The sequence below is a fragment of the Erinaceus europaeus genome, chromosome 19, assembly GCF_950295315.1.
Source record: "Erinaceus europaeus chromosome 19, mEriEur2.1, whole genome shotgun sequence".
NCBI lineage: Eukaryota > Metazoa > Chordata > Mammalia > Eulipotyphla > Erinaceidae > Erinaceus > Erinaceus europaeus.
The window spans coordinates 26,869,385-26,885,545 of record NC_080180.1 but is presented as its reverse complement, the minus strand read 5'-3'; the positions used below and the strand labels follow the sequence as shown (position 1 = coordinate 26,885,545).

General features: G+C 39.9%; 1 long non-coding RNA gene across 1 annotated transcript in view; it reads left to right on the top strand.

The window, feature by feature from the left end:
* LOC132534623 (uncharacterized) overlaps nt 1–16,161 on the top strand; it is a 487,946-nt gene that overhangs the window by 449,197 nt on the left and 22,588 nt on the right. The window lies entirely within an intron of this gene.

Here is a 16,161-nt window from a genome sequence, read left to right as displayed (position 1 = left end):
TGGCCTGCAAGTTCTCCATTCGGGGGCATCCTAAGTAATAACCTTTGAGATTTCCATTTCCTCAGCACCCCTCAGACTCCTTTCCTCATGAAATATGAGGTACATTCTCTTATTTCAACTCAACTGAGGTATCACACTGGAAGCAGCAACTTTAATTATTCAGACGTTTGTGATATTATCCTTGAATACTAACTTCTACAAATCCAACGAAAGAGAACTTGTGTATGATACCAATGTTGAGTAACCTCTCACTGTCTCATCTTTTCAGAGAGCGAGAGAGATAGAGAGAGGAGGGGAGATGCCACAGCAGTTCTCTCCCATCCTTGTACCTCCCCCAGTGCCAGCCATGGTGCTTCCATGTGGTGTGTTGCTGACGCTTGAACCCAGGACTGCCCTTGTTGTGAGAAATTCACTCTCTTAGGTAAGCTAAGTGCTTGCTCCAGTCCTCTGTTTATGCCATAGGAGAGGAAGTGTGTAGAGGATGAGGACTTATTTGTTTTCACAGATGGTTTAATCCAAAATCTGAGGGAAGGCTTTGCAAGTGGTGAAGCAATGCTGTAGGTGTCTCTCTTTCTCTCTCTTTTCTCTACCTCCCCTACCCTCTCAATTTGTGTCCATCCTTATCCAGTTAATGAAGATAATTAAAAGAGAGAGAGAAATAAAAATGCATAATTTATCATCAGCATGAAAAAAAATGCCAGTGGGGGAGTCAGATGGTTGCTCAGCGGGATAAGCGCAGGTGGTGCAAAGCTCAAGGACCAGCATAAGGATCCTGGTTTGAGCCCCTGGCTCCCCACCTGTAGGGGAGTCGCTTCACAAACAGTGAAGCAGGTCTGCTGGTTTCTGTCTTTCTCTGTCTTCCCCTCCTCTCTCCGTTTCTCTCTGTCCTTCTAACAATGACGACATCAATAGCAATAATAAGAACTACAACAACAATAAAAAGCAACAAGAGCAACAAGAGGGAAAATAAATAAATAAATATTTTTAACAAAGAATTTAAAGAAAAAAACATGCCATCAAAGAATAGCTTGTATTAGGGAATGACATGCATAACACTGGGTGGAGGCATAACTACATACTCATAGACATTTAAATACAGATACAGAGATGAATCAATATGATGACGGCTAGAATAATAAATAGGCATCTAGCCATATTGTTGGGTGGATCACTGTGTAAGAATCCAATGCAGTCAGGGCCACGTGGTGACGCACCTGGTTGACTGCACATTTTACAATGGGCAAGGACCCAGGTTCGAGACCTTGATCCCCACCTGCAGGGGGAAAGCTTCGTAAGTGGTGAAGCAGTGCTGCAAGTGTCTCCCCATTTCTCTTCCTCTCTATCGCCCCCTTAACTCTTGATTTCTGGCAGTCTGTATCCAATACATAAATAAAGGTAATTTATAAAAAATTAAAGGGCCTAGTGGGGGTTGTATTATTATGTGGAAAACTGTGAAATGTTATGCATTTACAAACTATTGTATTTACTTTAAAATGTAAAACATTAAACCCAATACAGAAATTTAAAAAATATAATAAAAATAAAAAGAGAATATGAGAAACACATTTTGAAAACTAAAAAAAAAAATTTAAAAAGAACCAAAGCAATAATTTCTTTGAAATGTTTTAGTAATTTAACATCTAAGAATCCTAAGTATTGAGGCTAGGTGGTAGCACACTTGGTTGACTGTATACATTATAGAGCACAAGGACTCGTGTTCAAGCCCCCATCCCCACCTGCAAGGGGAAAGCTTCACAAGCGGTGAAACAATGCTGCAGATCTCTCTCTCTCTCTCTCTCTCCTTCTCTATTTTCCACTCCCTATCTATTTTTCTCTGTCTCTATCCAATCATACATAAATAAACATGTTAATAATATGATCTTAAATACTTAATTTTGGGGGGAAAGAAGAAATGGCCAGTTTCTGGTGATGTTCTTTTCCCATACTTGGCACCTTTCACCACATTTGGAATGCAAAAATACTTCCACCTTCAGTGTTCCTGAGAATTTGAGAACTTGATACTTTCTGATGAAATATGTAAAATCCACTAAGAAAGGCTTGGTAGAATTCCTCCTTAGCTTTGGGGCAATTTATTAGATATGTGCTTCATGTTTCCTGGATGTTGATTGAGAAATGGATTTTTATTTATGGATCATTTTCCCTCAAGGAAAATGAAGAAATCTCAAAAATGAAAATGGTTATTCTCTTTTAATTTTTTTAAAATTTATCTATGACTGGATAGAAACACAACTATTTAGTAGAATAGGAAAAGGACAGACAGACACACAGATTAATAGATAGATAGATAGATAGATAGATAGATAGATAGGGAAGAGGAGGGAGAGAGATGGAAAGAGTGAGAGATAGAAAGAGAGAGAATTAAAGCCTTTCTTCAACAATTGTGAAGCTTTCCCCCAAAGGTGGGGACTAGAGGCTTGAACCCAGGTCCTTGAGCATGGTGATGTGTGCAGTTAACTAGGTCCACCACCACCTGGACCAGATGATTATTCTCTACGTAGTCATTCTAGAAGATACTAAAGGAGACTCCTCATGATATTACGTGCTTTAATGAACCCTAGAAGTCTTCCAAATAATCTTATTAGAACATGGACTTTGTGAAAACATCCCAGCATTAATCAAGGCATTAATCAATGCATCTTATGCTAGACTTTTCCATGAATAAATTCAGAGAGTTGATAATTTATGGACAGAGTGAGCTAAAATGAAGTCAGCAGCAATGAACATTGTTGTGATGCTACACACTAGCTCACCATAGGAATGTGGACACACTTAGCATATGTCTGATGTCAGGCTGAGCAGACTGATGTCAACCAAGTTATTTAATTGCAGGTGGCTGGAAGTCCAGCCCTTTCTTTTACCTGAGCTGTTACCACACTTCACAGCTGTAGTTACTGGTGGTTCCTGTAGTCGGTTGGTCCAGCTCCCAGCTTTCCTAGATGCTCGCCCAGTCATGGCTGCTTCTCCCATGGCTCATACACACATGAATCGGAGCTTTGAGTATTAACTTTTCTCATGGCTCTGCCCTATTCTTACCCCTATCCACGATTATGTATTTTGCCGTGCCTAAAATACACCGTTCCGTACTGCTGACATGTACTAAATTCTGTTTTAAGCCATGCCAACAGCTTCCACACTCCGACCAAAGTCCTTTAAGTTTTTAATTACACAGAGCATTTTCGTCTTTACTTATGTAAATTTATTTAAGATAAAGACTAATACAGAGACTACATCACCAAAACCTCCTTCACTATGGTGGTGGCTGATTTTTTTGTTTTTTTAGATTTTATTTATTTATTTATGAGAAAAAGAAGGAGAGAGAAAGAATGAGGCATCACTCTAGTACCTGTGCTTGCGGGGGTTGAACTGAGGACCTCACGCTTGAGAATCCCGTGATTTATCCTTTGCACCACCTCCCATACCACAAAGGTAGTGGATGATTTTGAACCTAGGCTGTGTCTGTGACAAAGCAATACACTACCAACTGAGCTATTTTACCAGGCCATCAATGGGGATTAAAAAGAAAACATCACGGGAGTTGAGCGGTAGCACAGCGTGTTATGCTCATGTGGCGTGAAACACAAGGACCTGGGTAAGGATCCCAGTTCAAGCCCTGGCACCCCACCTGAAGGGAGTCGTTTCACAGGTGGTGAAGTAGGTTTGCAGGTGTCCATCTTTCTCTCCCCTTCTCTGTCTTCCCCTCCTCGCTCCATTTCTCTCTGTCCTATCTAAAAATGGTGACATCAATAACAATAATAACTACAACAACAACAGGCAGCAAATAGAATATATATATTAAGGGCAACAAAAAATAAATTAATTAAATTAAATAAGGAAAATAAACAAATTAATTAAATGCATACACTATGTCAAAATTTTACAAGTAGAAGATATTTCTCCAACAGCACAGGCCATTGTGTTAAAGTAGCCTAAGAGGTTCCAATTCTATATTTCACAGCAATACATCCTACCCCTCTCATATATAAATACAAATATTTTAAAATTAAAAAAATATGATCTTGGCCATTCGCTGACCTCTTTGTAAAACCATATCCTCAAATATTCTCTGAGTGTTGTCTCTGTCTTTAAGCTCAGTTCAACAGTTAATTCTCGTTTCTTTCTTGACCTTTGATTTACTTAGGGTGACTTCACATGTCCAGCTCAAGAATTTCTGACTCCTCACTCTTAAATAAAGCTCTTTTCTTTCTCACTTAACTGTGTGATTTATTTTTCATTGTTTTCGTAAAGCTTCATTTTAGAGAACTCTTAGATTCACAGTAGATTGAGAGAACAAAAGACTGTGCCTAAATGTAATAGACTCATAAAATCACTAAGAGGGCAGGAGAGAGATCACAAGGCTAGAGCTCCTGTCTTCCTGCCGGAGGACACAGAGGCTCAGGTCCTGTCTCCACCACCACCAGGAGCCAGAGCTACACGGCGACCTCCTCTCCCTACTGCCCCTTCTCACTTCCATCACTACATATATTTTTTAAATACTTATTTATTCCCTTTTGTTGCCCTTGATATTTTATTATTATTGTAGTCATTATTGTTGTTGTTATTGATGTTGTTGTTGGATAGGAGAGAAAGAAACGGAGAGGAGGGGAAGACAGAGAAGGGGAGAGAAAGATAGGCACCTGCAGACCTGCTTCACCACTTGTGAAGTGACTCCTCTGCAGGTGGGGAGACGGGGGCTTGAACCTTGCAATTTGTGCCGCCTATGCTTAACCTGCTGCACTACTGCCTGACTCCCCATACATTTTTTAAAGGGAGAAGGTAAAATATATCTTAATTATACAAAATTGAGTATACTGCTCCATTGTTATTTTCTTTTTCTTTCCTTTTTTTTTTTTTTTTTTTTTTTGGTACGCATGTTATTTTCAATGTATTAAACAAGTTTAAAATAAATGGAAAGTCGTTATGGAAACTTCACATTTCTGTTTACATTATATACAGGTCCTACTTTCTGGCCTGCATTGTGTTCACTTTTTTTTAATATTTCTTGAAATGTTAAAATATTTGTAACATTTTCTCTATTCTATTTTGCTTGCATGACTTATATGAAGCCAGATATTAATTCTATATCTGCTTCTCTCTAAATAATTTTTTTTCTAAATATGTGATTTAATTTAAGATTTTTTCTTTTTATTTATTTTTTAATATTTATTTATTCCCTTTTGTTGCCATTGTTGATTCCTTGTTTTAGTTATTTTTGTTGTTATTGATGTCACTGTTATTGGATAGGACAGAGAGAGACATGGAGAGGGAAGAGACAGACAGAGAGGGGGAGAGAAAGACAGACACCTACAGACTTGCTTCACCACCTGTGAAGCGACTGCCCTGCAGGTAGAGAGCCGGGAGCTCAAACCAGGATCCTTGTGCCAGGCCTTGTGTTTCACACTACGTGCACTTAAACGGCTGCTCCACCACCCAACTTCCAAGATTTATTTTTTCACTTTGGCTTTTCTGAAATTTGAAAATGCTGAGCCTTGGTATAGGTTTTGGAGTATTCATCCTGATAACTTTTTCTCTGTGATTTCCGGAGTGTGGTTTGGTATTTGATATTAACATGGGCCAATTCTTTTGGTTTGTTTATTTCATATTGGAGGATTAATATTTTTAATTAATTTTTTATTTATAAAAAGGAAACATTGAATAAACCATAGGATAAGAGGGGCACAACTTCACACAATTCCCACCATGAGAACTCTGTACCCCATCCCCTCCTCTGATAGCTTTTCTATTCTTTAACCCTCTATGGAAGTGAGTCAGCTATCTAGGTGACCCTATAGTTGTTATTTTCAATGTGTTTAGTTTCTTACTAGTCAGAAATCACAGAACACGTTCTTCTTGTGTTCTACAGGAATTTTTAGTATGCCTTTATCTTTCTGATTTATTTTCAACTTGGTGAGTCACTTACTCAAGAGAAAAATCTTGGGGGCTGGGTGGCCATGCACCTGGTTGAGTGCATAAATGATTCTGTTCAAGGACCTGATTTTGGGACTTCACACCCCACCTCAGGAGGGAAGCTTCATAAATGGTGAGGCAAGTGCGACAGGTATTCTCTCTCTCTGTGTCTCTCCTTCTCTGTTCTCGCTGTTGCTTCTCAATTTCTCTCTGCCATAACAAAAATAAAGAGGGCAAAATAAAAGCAAAAATCATCGTTCAAGAGAGTGGATTTCTCATGCACACACTGACCCCCAACAATAATGTTAGTGGTAAAGAGACAGAAAGTGAGGACTTTTAAATATTTCATGTATGGTTGAGGATTTAGGTTTAATGTATTGCATAAGGGGTTCATTTAATTGTATTGTATTGTATTGTATTGTATTGTATTGTATTGTATTGTATTGTATTGTATTGTATTGTATTGTATTGTATTGTATTTAAAATCTCCTGTCAGTACCTGGACTCCAATGCCTTAGGCTGCCACTTTTTTTTCCCATATAGAGACAAAGACAAACTAGCAAAGAGGGAGAGAGCCAAATAGACCATAGAACAGAAGCTTCTTCCAATCCAGTGGGCCCCAAGTTAAAATCAGGTCACCAGATGGCAAAGCGGGGCACTAGCCCATTAACCATTCTGGCAAGCTTCTATGAAGTGAACACACACTTGGAAACTTCCTATTTAGGTTCACATCCATTTAAGATTATCATAGACAGTATCTTTCATTCTTTTTGTCTCTGATAACCTTATTCTTCTTGCTCATAATACAGCAGAAGAAGACACATCCTTATGCTCTAACTACATCTGATAATGATGTAGCTGAAGCCTTTTATTTTATCTCTATGTTAGAATCAAGTAGTTTTCCTAATCATGTATGTTAATAAAATGTTTATATACAAACTGGGTTAATTATGTATCACATATAGACAGTCCTTCAGTTTTTCAAATCTGAAAATCTTTGATTATTTTAATAAATATTTTTCATGAAGGAAATGGGTGGTGCTGGTAAGACAGAAAGAGGAGGAACAGAAAGAGGAAGAGGAGGGGATGGGTCGTGGGGAGGATGAAGAGGGACTTGTGACGTCACTCTGCCACATGTGATGCTGTGGACTGAACTTAGGAAACTTGCTTGAAATTCCAACCCTTAATCCCCTATACCACCTCCAGACCTCCTTATTTTCCTATTGCTTTATAAGCTTCCCCTAAGGAAAATAGAGATATTACGTGTGTTAGCTTTTATTTTCTAATTATCTTTATTTATTTATTGATAGAGACAGACAGAAACAGAGAAGAAGGGTGAGATAGTGAGATACCTGCATCCCCGTTTCACTACTTGTGAAGCTTTCCCCCTACACATGGGAGCTGGTGGCTTGAACCCAGGTTCTTACACCTTGTACCAGGTGTACTCATCCAGCTTCTCCACCACCTACACCAGGTTTGCTTTAGGACCTACCATTTTAGTAATTCTTTTATATTTGCCCTATATATCTCCCTTTCCAATGGATTTAGTTTGTTTTATTATTTCTCTAGTCTCATTAGGTGTTTTTTTGTGTGTGTGTGTCTGTGTGACATACTCTAGAAGTACTTGTTAGGCTTATGGCATTTCACTTTAACTTTCTACTGTTTACATGAAGTAATATACCACATGATAAAATAAGAATATTATTACAATATAATTTTATTCCCTTATATATTTGTTTTCCCAAACTGTCTGTATCAAATTCTGTAAAAAAAAAAAAAAAAGTACCACAAAGATTTCTCCCTTAAGTAGTCACTTTTGCTTTCTATGTTAATGGGAAATAGGATTCAAACTCATGCCTAGGAGTGAGTCATGTGCTCTTATGCTGAACTACCACCTTAACTTAACTTTAAGCATAATTTCAAAAATATGTATTAACATCAGAGAAAGATGGATGCAGTATAAGAAGCAGAGCATCAGTCTGTCACATGTAATACTAGGATTGAACTCAGAACCTGCTTTCATATCCAGTGTTGTAAGCATGCCGTCAACTTCCATTCTCCCTCAGTTGTGGTTTTCTTTTCTTTTTCTTTTCTCTTTTTCTTCTTCATTTTCTTTTCTTTTCTTTTCTTTTTTTTTTTTTTTTTTTTTTGTGTGTGTGTGTGATTGCTTCACTGCTCGATATGAGCATTGGCAGGCTCATCAATACCCCTAGCCTGTTTTTTTCATTCTATTTATTTACTTATTTATTTTCCCCTTTTTTTTTGTTGTTGTTGTTGTAGTTATTATTGTTGTTGTTATTGATGTCATCGTTGTTAGGTAGGACAGAGAAGTGGAGTGAGGAGGGGGAAGACCGAGAGGCAGAGAGAAAGATAGACACCTACAGACCTGCTTCACCACCTATGAAGCAACTCCCCTCAGGTGGGGAGCCGGGTGCTCGAACCAGGATCCTTATGCCTGACCTTACGCTATGCGCCTTGTGCGCTTAATCCACTCTGCTAATGCTGACTTTCAGTTGTGGTTTTCTTTTTTTTCTTTATTTATTGGATAGAGACAACCAGAAATCAAGAGGAAGGGGCAGTGATAGAAAGGGAGAAAGACAGAGAAACACCTGCATCCCTACTTCACCACTCGTAAAGCTTTCCCTCTGAAGGTGGGGACAGGGGGCTGGAACCGGCTTCCTGTGCATTGTAACATGTGCGCTCAACCAGGTGCTCCATCACCCTGCCCCCAGTTGTAGTTTTCTATCAGAGAGAATGAAAGATGCCAAAACCTAAGCATGACTCCATGAATTCCATGATTTTGTCTGTGCTGGTTTCAACTGTGGTCCCAGCTCTCAGACACAAAGCTTGGAGTATTCAGGCGCATGCTTTGGCTTCTGGTGGTGCTGGGGATTGAGCCTGGAAACTCAGGCCCTCAGGCATGAAAGTTATTTGCATAAACATGATGCTCTCTCTCCAGCCCAGGTTCACTTCTCTTTCAAAGAGATTAAAAAGAAGAGATTGGTGGTGGGAATTGTGTGGAGTTGCACCTTTCTTATCCTATAGTTTTGCCAATGTTTCTTTTTTATAAATAAAATTTTAAAAAAAGAAAAAGAAGAGATTGCTCAATTTCTTCCTGTTTTCAGGCATTTTCATGACATTAATCACATATTGGCTTAAAAATTATTTTTCTTAGTACCACATTCAGTCAACCAGAAGGGGAAAAAAAAGGTTGTGTTCTAGACTGAAGAAAATAATTTTTATAAGGCTTTGCTTGAAAAAAATGTTTTTCCTGTTTTGAAGAAAATATTAATTTAACAGAAGGATTGATAATTTAATCTTTATATTTTAGACCTGAGATCCCATTCCTTTTTGGTTTATAAAATTCCAAGGACAAAGAGTTGACTCCCTGGTAGTGAGGGTACCCGCATTGCTTTGTAACCCCCAGCTTACTGCTCACTGCATGGAGAAGAGCTATGGCACTGGGCACTCCCTAGAGCTGTGATCTCGCTCTTTTATAGATTATATTTTCTGAATTACTCTTATCTTAGAATTAATTAGTTGGGTTTTGGGGCCGGGTGGCGAAGCACCTGGTGGAGCGCATGTGTTACAATGAGCAAGGACCTGGGTTCCAGTACTCAGTCCCCTCCTGCAGAGGGAAAGCTTCACAAGTGGTGAAGCAGTGCTGCAGGTGTGTCTCTCTGTCTCTCACCCTCTCTATCCCTCCCTCCCCTTTCGATTTCTGACTGTCTGTATCCAATCAATCAATAAATATATTTTTTAATTTGTTGGATATTTTGCCACCTTTTTCACTGAAAGTGAAAAAAGTATGTATTTGCACAATGAAAGAGCTAATAAATAAATCAACACACAGTATATAGACGTCAAGAATGAGAAGTAAGAAAAATAACATTTCCTAAGATTTTCACTGAGATGTTTACAGAGAAAGTCTGATACTCAGCTTGATATAGGAAGAAAAAAGAAAAGAATAAAGAAGGGAAAATATATGGCTCTGGAAACTGAAAAATCCTAGAGGTGGGAATCCACAGTAATAATCCTGGTGAAAATTAATTCTGAATCCCTTCATCTCTCCCCCTGCCCCCTTTTTTCTCTCTCTCTCTCTCTCCATATATCTCTATCCCTTTCTATCTTATGTCATTAGTATATCTTGGAATAAAGTGAAAATTTCCAGAATTCTTTCAAAAAATGACTTTTGATTATTGTAATATTCATATTCTATATTCAATTAAGAACATGGGCTTCATTTTGGACAATAATGAGTATATTCCCTATAGTTCCCTTGTAGGGGTTCACTGGGAGAACACAACACTTCCAAGAGTGAGGTTATGAGTCCAGTCCTCAGTACCTCATGTCCTGAATTCTGAGTCTCCCTATCCATCTTCCACTCTTTCTCCTTCCCTTCTGTAATTAAATCTTTAAATAAAGTTGAGAGCTACACATCCATCTAACATAGATCTATATTAAAACTCATCTTAATACTTTTGCTACTTAAAATGCAAAATAAAATGCAAATGTCTAACTCACTGGAGTTTAGAGGCATATGCATTGGGAAAAGCTGAGTAATAGTTTAAGTACAATTATACAGACACAGAGGCTCTCTAGCCAGTTTGGAGGCCATGGTTTGTGATGACTTTGAATAGCTTGAAATACTTGAATTGTCTGGATAGTGGCCTCTGGGAGGTTAGCACAAGAAAGACAGATGTAGTTACAGCCTTGTCCTTCTAGCAGTGTTTGCTTGTTTTGTTTTTGTTAGATTTTTGTTGTAGTTGTTCTTTAAATGAGGGAATCTTCCAATTATAGCTTTTAGATTTTTCAATATGGATAGACTGAGTTTCCACTTAATTGAATTCTGGCTCTTGTTTAATTGATTCTCCTAAATTCACTCAAAGCCCACGTTTCAAAAATAAAAAGGACACACCAAGTTGTATGTGGAAGCAAATGACACTGACAGAGGAAACCTGGATATAAAAAATGATCAGGTGTACAGAACTAGTTTGAAAGGTCTCTAGGCCTCTCTGAAGACTGAAAGACTGTAAGAAGAGCTCATTTGGATCAAGCTAGACATTCTGGGAAGAAAACAAATTCTCCACACAGGTTCATTGTTTCTGTTGTCCTAATAAAAGGGGCACTGAGGGGATTAAGGCTTTCATCTGTTGTTGGGCACCTGCATTGCTTCCAGGTTTGAGCTATTACTAATTGTGCTGCTATGACTATAGCTACATGTATCTTTTTAGATGGCTTTGATTGAATCCTTAGGATATAGCCCTAAGAGAGGAATTAATGGGTCATAAGGAAAGTCAGCTTCAAGACCGGCTAAGGTTCTCCAGACTGCTCTCCACAAGGGTTCAACCAATTTACCTTCCCTACAGCAGGGCTGGGGGTTTCCTTTGTGCCCACAACCTCTCCAGCATCTGTTGATGCTGTGGATTTTTGATGTATGAGCTTCTCACAGGGATAAGGTGGTATTTCATGGTTATCTTTATTTGCATTTCTCTGACAATTAGTGATCTGGAGCATATGTCTGTTGGCCTTTTGTCTTTCTTCTGTAGTGAATTATCTGATGTTATGCTCTCTCCACTTTTGGATTGGGTCATTTGCTATTTAGAAGCTGACATTAGTGAAATCTTTATATATTTTGGTTAGTAGCCTCTTGTCTGATGTATGGCTTGTAAAGATCTTTGCTCATCCTGTGAGGGGGTCTCTTTGTTTGGGGGATAGTTTCATTTGCTGTGCAAAAGCTTTTAAATTTGATGCAGTCCCATTGATTTGCTTTTGATTTTGTCTTCCTTGCAATTGGGTTTGAATTATCACAGATGCCCTTGAGATTTAGATGGGAAGTGGTCCAGTAATATTTCCTTTAACTATTTGATAGTTTCTGCTCACCATCCAGGGCCGTGATTCATTTGGAGTTGACTTTTGCTTCTGGTGAGATAAAGTGGTTCAGTTTCATTCTGCATATTACAACCCAGTTAAGGCAACAGTGAGAGTATGTAGATCTCTCTCACTTTCTCTCTTTCTCTCTCTCTCTCTCTTATCTATGCTGATTGCACATTTATTCAACAAGAAGAAACTGTGCCCTAAGTGTCTTCACGAAGACTCAGTCTGATCATCAGGCCAAAATGTCATGGCATGGGAAAAATAACACAGACACACAACAGCACATTGTCCATCTCAGCTATAGATAATATCAAATTAACCTGGAGTTTATAATTTAAGTGGGAACATGTGTATTGGTCTCATGTTGATTCCCTGACATAGGCATTTTAAGCTCATATTTCATCTCTGTTTATCAAATTCAAATAATTGTAGCATTGGACCAACTATACCTGGGCACCTGAGAAGTGACTGGAAAGGTCTTTGTGCCTTCAGGATTGTGGTGTGGAGAAGCATCATGAAGACTGCCCTAGAAGCTGATGGTCTCATAAGGGGTTAGGGCAGGCCACCTGCACAAGGTCCTCAGATTGTGTAAGCCCACAAGATTGTGTAAATCTCCATAGCTGCTGGGATACCTAATCATATCATATACTATCCCAGAAAGTATTGTGTTAAGGGGCATTGAGTGGATTATGGAGAAATGCAAAAGTGTATTATGTAAATCTCCTTAGCTATAGGGAGGCCTGATCCCATAAAGGGGAATGAATCTCTCCTACAACCAAGGTCATAATCCTCTCTATCTCAAGCCAGACATGCACACATCCTGATGCTGAACCAATAGCTACTGACAGTGGGAGTAAAGCTCCACCCACTGGTTACACATAAATACTATGGTGACATCCAGAGAGAGCACACTTCAGTTCCAGAATGCCTCATCACTCCAGACTGTGGAATACAGCTCAGGAGTCTGCCAGAGACCTGCCTTGAAGAGAGAAGACTCACCAGCACAGGTAACGAGGCTGTGGAAACTTTGGGCGCCCATCATTTCCCCAGGACTGTAGGGTGTCTAGGGTGTACATTCCCATGGGAGATTTCATGTACCAAAGTTCATTTGTTTTCCTCAGACCTAGTCCCATCTTGTGTAGCTGATGTGGGTGGAAATGGCTCCAGGGTGTAGATTAGTGTGGAAGATTTCACTTAGCCTCTGAGGATCAAGTACCAGAGCTTATTTACTTTCCTCAGACCTAGTCCCATCTTGTGTAGTTGGTATGTGCAGAGATGGCTTGGGAGGAGAAGAGAAGCTTCACTGATTCCCTCAAGTGGAGAGTGAGCAGGCTGAAACAAACCCAAAGCCTTGTTATATCTTTGATCTCTCTCCTTCAGGTGCAGTGGCTACTTTGGAGGACTGACTGCCTGCAATCAAATCCCTAAATTGAACTTAATATTCTAGCAGCTATCTGAGGCAACAAACTGACTGAAACAGAGCTTCAGGCGTTGAGTAGAAATCTTGGCTACCAACTTCTGTACTTCGGGCCACTGTGATTGTAATTCAGTAGTAGCTGTGCTTCCATACCAGGGGTGTTGAGCAAAGAGGCCTGATGCTGCCTTATGCCACTCAAGTGAAACCTCAGACCCAAAGTTGCTGAAGAAAAGCAGCGTGTCCTTCTCACCCAATGGAGGCATCTGGAGTCCTGTCAGCCATGCAAGCAGAGTTCAGCTGCCACATGTGCTTGACCTGCATGAGAGAACCTGCCACCATTGAGTGTGGGCACAATTTCTGTTATTCCTACATCCAACAGTGCTGAGAGGGTCCTCAAGATACTTTCTCTTGCCCTGTGTGCCGGAACCGATGTCAGAAGAGGCACTGGACTGCCAACAGGAAGCTGGCAAATATAGTGGATTTCATTCAGCTCATGGAAATCGGAAGCAAGGAGGTGAGTCAACAAAAGGAGAGCCTGTGTGAGAGGCACAGCCATGTGCTGAGTCTCTTCTGTGAAGATGACTTGGAGGTTCTCTGTCCTGACTGTGTTGAGCCCCATGACCAGCAGAGACACCATGTAAGGTCTCTGGAGGAGGCTGCTTCTTATTACAGACACAAGACAAATGATTCCATCACACTCTTGAGAGAGGACTTACGGAAATTACAGAAAGTGGAAGAGAGGGAAGACAGAAAGTTCCAGGAATTGAAAGACCAAATACTTAAACACAAGTCCAAGTGAAACTCTGGTATAGAGAACTTGAAAGAATTTGTGGACAGACAGCAAGAGGCAGATCTATCCAGACTAGCTCAAGAAAAGAAAGACCTTCTGCAGAGAATCAAGATAAATATCACTGACTTTAAAGACCACATCTGCACCACCAAGGCTCAGCTCCAGGAAGTTTCTGAGAGATGTGTGATGCCAGACATGAAGCTTCTGAGTGAGATCAAGAGGATTCATCATATCTATGAGAGTCGAGAGGTCCCATCTGTGTGCTTCTCCCAGCTACGGAGGGAGGTATATCATCTGCCTCCATTGGAATCAGCCCTGGAGAAGATTCAACAGAAATTCAGAGCAGAGGTGACCCTGGATCCACATACCGCAGATCCTCATCTGTGCGTGTCCAAGGACAAGCGATCTGTGACACTGAGGAAGAGAAGGAGTAAAGTTCTCCAGAGAGAGCAGAGGATTCCCTTTGATCTGGAAGTCCTGGGCTCCCAAGAATTCCATGCTGGCCGCCATTTCTGGGAGGTTCAGGTGAATGACAAGCCCAGCTGGGCCATAGGGCTGTGTAGCCACTTCCGCTCCAGCAGGGGGCAGCAGCAGCCAAGGTCTGGTCTGAACAGGCTTTGGTGGACCATTCACCTGCAAGATGGAGACTATGTGGTAGGAGCTGCCCGTCCTGTTCTGACTTTGAAGAGAAAGCCCAGAGGCATTGGAGTTTACCTGGACTGGGAGCTGGGGCAGATTTCCTTCTACAACTTGAGTGACAACTCCCACCTCCATTCTTTCCAGGAGACATTTTCCCACTCACTGAAGCCTTATTTCTGTGTGGGACCAGATTCCATTCCTCTTTCCCTCTGTGGACTAGCTGATCTTTAGAATGCTGTACTATGGGTTTGGATTCTTGTTCTGAATTGTTTAATTGTCTCAATTAGAAAAGCTGCCTGTATGAAACCTTAAAAACTCTGTACAGGAAAATTGCTCATGCTGAAACATACATTCAATCACATCATGCTTAGTGCTAATAAAAATTAAAATTTATGTGTTATGCATGTACAAACTATTGCATTTTACTGTGGACTGTAAACCCTTTATCCTCCAATCAATAAATAAAAAAACAATTAAAATTCATGTAATCATGCAGTAAATTTTTGTTGTTCTTTTTAACTTTCTTTTTTTAAAAAATAAAAAAACTATTTATTAATGAGGTAGATAGGAGGAGCGAGAGAAAGAACCAGCCATCCCTCTGGTACATGTGATGCCGGGGATTGAACTCTGAACATCATACTTTTGAATCCAAAGCTTTATTGACTGCACCACATCCTGTACCACAGTTTTCACTTTTCTTCGTTGTGACTAGTGCTGTATGTAAACTTTTATAACAATGAGGTGCTTACAGCCTTTCAGCAGGCAAAGTGGAGAAACCCCTTACCTCATCAGCACTGGCTCCTGAGTTTGGGCCCCACAATTGCATGGATGAGTCTGGTTCTCCAGTTTCATCTCCCTTAGTGAATAAAATAAACTGGAAGGGAAAGAAATTGAAGGTATTTTAGTTATGCTCGGATGTGAGTATGAAAAATTGCAATTCCATGACTAGAGTGGTTCTCATGTATCCTACACAGTCCCCCTTTTTACACCTGTTCCTGATTTGTACATAACTTGTATCTTCCATGTTAGAGAAAAGTGAATATTTCACACACAGCTGTGAGGGGGTCTCTCCCACTGCTCTATGGTTTTGGAGGGATGGCGGACCTCCCCACATTAGCACTTGATATGATAATACTGGGCACAACCTTGTTCAGGACAAGGGCTTGTTTGCTGTTCCTGATAGAATCAAATAAGGATTTTTTTCCCAGGAATTGGGAGATAACAGAGAGGTTTTGCAAGGAAATTTTCATGCCTACAGCTCCAAAGGCCCATTCCCTTTTTCTCTTTACTTTTTTTTTGTGTGTGTATATGTGTAATTTAATAATGAACATGAATATTGTGAGATAAGAGGGTACAGGTCCCACCACCAGAATTTCCATATTCCATCCTCTTCAATGGAAGATTCCCTATTTTTATCCCTCTGGGATTATGGGCCAAACATCTTTATGTGGTGCAGAAGGTGGAAGGTCTGGTTTCTGAAATTACTTCCTTAATGGACATGGACATTGACAGG